The sequence below is a fragment of the Asparagus officinalis genome, chromosome 8 (assembly GCF_001876935.1).
Source record: "Asparagus officinalis chromosome 8, Aspof.V1, whole genome shotgun sequence".
NCBI classification, from domain to species: domain Eukaryota; kingdom Viridiplantae; phylum Streptophyta; class Magnoliopsida; order Asparagales; family Asparagaceae; genus Asparagus; species Asparagus officinalis.
In genome coordinates this window covers 62,172,737-62,178,127 of record NC_033801.1, presented here as the reverse complement: position 1 = coordinate 62,178,127, position 5,391 = coordinate 62,172,737, and positions in this window count along the sequence as shown.

Here is a 5,391-nt window from a genome sequence, read left to right as displayed (position 1 = left end):
TAGTTTCGCCTTTTCAGATTCTCGACGTGGAGATCCCACTTTGAGTTTCTTTTGTAGCAGGAGATAGAATATAAAATTCTTTTTCTCCGTCATCGGGTTCATCTCTACCAACAAAAAAGAGACCAGGAGATAGGATATAAAATTCTTCCTCTTCAGTATCGGGTTCATCTCTACCAACAAAAAAGAGACCAGGAGATAGAATATGAAATTCTTCCTCTCCAGTATCAGGTTCATCTTTTAACCAAAAAGACGTAGCCCATCAATATTTCCGAATCCATGTTTGACGCATGGGGGACTTTATCTTGATCCCTTATTAGAGATAAGTCTACGCCTAACACGCATTGCCGGATGGTCCATTCCCGCGAAAACAACCAAGCCTATGTATTCAACATCATAGCACCAAGTCTAAAAGAGTTTATTCTTTTAGCACAACGTTACATACATAACAGACTTAAACAATCTGCATGCTAGCCCGATTCAAACGGTAGTCGGTAAAGGCTCATCAAACCCGTTGATGGTTGAGGGTTTGCCAAAAATCCTATAAATGCGATAATCACTGACGCACCAGCTTTATTAGTTGGTCTCATGACTTGAGTATCCGACAAACTTAGGATAAAATCCATACCTGTAGATGAACCAGCCTGAACAATTGGTCTTGCAGTCTCGACACTCAGGACCGCCATGCTCCATCGCCTTAAGAGATTAAACTGTGTAGACTTCAGTAAACGCACGAGGATAAACTGTGTTAACGCCTGTCAACGCGTCAATGATTTTCGCCAAAATAAGGCTAAGAAAAAAAGTCTAATGGATGATCTCAGGGGATTCAATTGCGATCCAGATATGAATTCCCAATGAAGACAATCAGTTCAACATCAATTCAATGACAAGAACTAATTCACAAATCAAAACATCAGTTTCAGTTCAAGATTTTGACAACGGTCAAGCGATAAACACAGCACCGGAAGAATTTTAGCTATTCTACAAAGCACTGAGTAGACTAAAAGATGAAGAAGTCAAGAGTTGAAGCCGTTCACATGTCCTTCTACACGATCTCCTCAACTAAGTACTGAAGGGATTGCAAGTAAGACATATCTTATCCAAAGTGTCCCAGACTCCTCTATAAAAGAATGAGTCTGAGATACTTTGGAGGGGGTATCTGTAGGCGTCTAAAAATACTTATAGATATCCAAATATAGCTCAAGACAAAGAGAAGACTATGAATGTTATTATCTAAGTCAGAGGGGATTATCCAAAGCCAAAAGAAGCAAAGAAACGAGTGAAGCAACATAGAAGAACAACGTGAATACACATAACAAGGTACACTGATGAGCGTTGGCGCGACAGTCGTTACTGACGCGCATTGGCGCGACAGTCATTACTGACACGCGTTAGTGCGGCAATCATCACTGACGCGCGTATGCGCGGCAATAGAGTGTGGCGCGCGTCTTCATGGGATGTCTTTTTGTGATTTGTTGACGGTTTTGAGCATCTTTTGAGAGTCCACGTGGCATCATAACAAAAGAAGAACGTGTGCTAACGTGGGGGATGGTAATAGATCAAGAAAAGTGGTATTTCACGTCCTAAAGACGTGGGAGAATGGTTTCAAACATGACCAAATGTGGCAGAAACCGCCTCTTTAGCCGTGTCAGTCCACACTGACGTGCTAATGGCCACGGCAGTGGAGACTGACGCGCCCAAAGAAGATGCGATGGATTGGTTATTTGGCTCCCGTTTCAACAGTTAGAGGCCCCTATCCCTATAAATACATTCCTAGACACGAATCTGAGAGGGAGAGAGAGAGCATATTGGAGCAGAGAAGCTTAAGCTTTTGGTGAATTTGAGCAAGAGAGAGAGTCTTCATTCTTCACAAACATCCTTAAGAAGCTTTTGGCGATTCCTAAAGATCTAAGCTCTGACTTGATCTTTGGAAGAGTGAACATCTTACATCGATAAGATATTCGCTTAAGATTCTTACTTCGATAAACGAAGAAGAATATCTAAAAGCCTTCACGGTTCAATCAGAATCTGTGAATCGGTGGTCCAAGGGTTAATGCACCCCCGGCACAGGCAAAGATCCCACAAAAGTAGGAGTTGATAAACAATTTATGTGTTTTCTAGAAAGTTGTAATTTTCTTCTTATTGTGTAAGAGATGTCTTATAAAAAGGTTATTTTCTTTTGAATTCATTGTAAATAATCAAAAATATAACGAATTCCATAATGAAGCTAACTTTCGACGAAAACAATTGGCAGTGCTCGAGCAGTGTCGCAATGAGCCTCTCGTAATGGCACTGAGGAATTGCCTCGTAGAACGCGTGTTTGCAAGTCAAGCGTCCTCTGAGATCCCATGTAGGTTGATAGTGACAACCCCCAGTGTCAGAAAGACCAAACGAGTGCTTGCAAGAAGAGGGCTCAAGAGAGCACTTGGGAGAACACTTGGGAAAATCTCCAAGTGTTGAAATCTGGCGAGCTCGCCCTGACAGGCAAGCTTGGGCCCGTTGGCGAGGTTCATGCTGGTGAGGCTCGCCTGTTAGGCGAGTTTGGTGCATTGTGCTTGTCTGGCGAGCTGCTGCTTTGCCTTTCTGGCGAATGTCGGCTTGCAGACGAAGTTGGTCCGTCAGGCGAGCTTGGTGAAATCCTCCTGTTTGAGCTTGCATGCGAGCTTGGGTTATCAGGCGAGCTTGGTGAAATTCACTTGTTTTATGAAGTCCGCCTGAACTGCAGAGTTCACCATACTTGTGAAGTTTGCCAGATTTGGGAACCTCGCCTGAAGAGTGGATTCCGCCTGAGTAGGTGGGCTCGCCTGATTTGAGCGGTTCGCCAAAATTGGGAACCTTGCTCATGGACCGAATCTTGTGGGGCTCGCCTGAACTGTTAGTATCGTCGAGAACACCAAGTTCGCCAATTTTGGGAACTTTGTCAACAGAGCAAAACCCGCCTGAGTAGGTGGGCTCGCCTGATCGATCCAGTTCACAAAAATTGGGAAACTTGTGTTTTGGCTTGGCTCTTTTGGAGAGGGGAGCGTTCATGTTGACGACGAAGGCGAGGTTCGCACCGACATGAACCGTCGTCTCCTCTTGCATGGGGGCCTGTGAGGATCGTTCAACGACCCCTCGTGCAGCCCTTGAACTTGCATCCTTTGCCTTCGGCTCAGCCGTGTGGGCTTGGGGGAGATAGAACCCCCTATGTTTGCTCGGGCGGAGTTCTCCGACGTGGTTGCCTCGGCCACTTGGGGCTGGGCCACACGCGCAACTCTGTAGCACTTGCGAGACGTATTGCCACCAGAAGAGGATGAAGATAAGTACTCCTCGAACTCAATCACGAGGGACTCAACAGTAGTCCCCGCTGTAATTTCATCGAACTGCACCACCACCATTTCAGTTGAGGAAATAGTTTCTCCCACTGTGGTCGCCATCTTCTGTAGGTGTAAATTTTGATTTCCCAAAACAGGAATTTCGTTTGTATTAATAAAAATAGCTTATTATAAACTAATGAATCAAAATTATAACAGAAGCGGAGGGAATGCCCTCCTTGTTTAACGTGGGGACTTTGGTAGCGATATGACGCCTCCCTCGGTTCTCTCGCCGAGTTTGCTTCCCTTGGACGATCCGATCGAAGTTGCGGGCAAGCTTCAGTATGTAGGAGAAGCTTGTGCTGATCGAGTTTGACTATACTCGAGGCCAAACGGGGAGCTTGTGCTTGTCGACTGACTGCTTGAAGAGAGCTACCATGCAAGAGCTTGCAAAGAGCCTAAGAGCCTCAAGTCTGAGAGTTCAGACGAGTCTCTTCAAATGAGGGAGCCTTTAGCAAATGAGCCAAGGTTCAACCTTTGGAAGATTAGCCAACCAAGCCAGCAGCAGCTAATCCCCCTCTTTCACGTTGGCTGAAAGTGGCTTTAAATAGGCAAGGGATGGCATGAGTCATCCATCGATTTGTAAGATTTGACCACTAGTTGGGGTGAGGGAGCCAGTCGCCCTAGTTGTGGGATGTAAACACTTAGAGGGGCCTGTCAGCCGCCCTATTCTTGCTAGGTGAGGAGCGCCATGCTTTCTCTCTTGATTCATGGAATTTGACCACTGATGTGACTGTTTCCATAGTCCAAGTGGGCAGGTGACAATGATGACGGGTTTCTAGTTGTTAGGCGAGCTTAGTCCGCGCAGGCGAGGTGCAGGCTGTCAGGCGAGCTTGTTCTTCAGGCGAGCTCGAACATTCGTGCCGGCGAGCCGGTCAAACAAGTGAGTTTCGAGCTGTCAGGCGAGCTAGGCTTTCAGGCGAGCTTGGTTCAATGTGCAGGCGAGGCTATGCAGGCGAGCTGTGCAGGCGAAGCTGTGCATGCGAGCTGTACAGGCGAATCTCATTCAAGCGAGCTTCAATATTGTTAGGCGAGCTCTATCATTGCATACGGACTTCCTTGCAGGCGAGCTTCAGCCTTTACAGGCGAGCTTCAGCCTTTAGGCGAGCTACTGAACATGCTTCGAAGAATAGGTCATAACTTTCAAACCGTAAGTCGGAATTGGATGAATTATATATGAAAATTGACTATCTCGGCGAGACGGAGCCGACCAAACCAACCTCATAAGGTTCGGTTTGCTCCTGTCCGTTTTACCAAATTCCTTCCGGTTTGAGAGATATCAGCGTTTTTTTCCTTTTTGCTATTTCGGGTGAGGTTTTAGCAGTTTTGTTCTGAACTTCTCTGATAGGGATTAAAGATAATTTTTATTGCCTACAGCAATTCATTAACTAATTCATTGAAAGTACATAATTTTGTTATAAACAACGGTCTCGTCACACCTTCTTCATAAACGAGCATATTATTTTCAAGATTGTTAAACTTCCCATCATATGAATAAAGAATTACGATTCGATCGTTCATCATTACCTCTGAAGAGTAAAAAATTCACGATCAATATTACACGAAAAAAAATTACGATTCGATCGTTCATCATTACCTCTGAAGAGTAAAAAATTCACGATCAATATTACACGAAAAAACTTTAAAAAAATGTTACTTACCATTAAATCTGAAGAGTAAAAAATTCACGATCAATATTACACGAAAAAACTTTAAAAAAATGTTACTTACCATTAAATCATATCATATCAATTTTAAAAACCCATAATTTTAACCAAATTCATATATCAATATCAAACATATGTAGTAAAACTAACATTTACATTTTTTATAATTTCCCCTCTAAATACACAATTAATTAAATTTTCTTCACAAAAATAATTCACAAGTAATTCCTAAAATCTAATTTTTTCCAAGTAATCATCATGATATAGTGAGAATATACAAGAATTTAGGAGGAATTTTTAAAAAAGATTTTACCTTAAAATTTTCCTAATTTTCGGTGATCTCCTGCGATGACGGCGGCAAGAACTACGGTGAG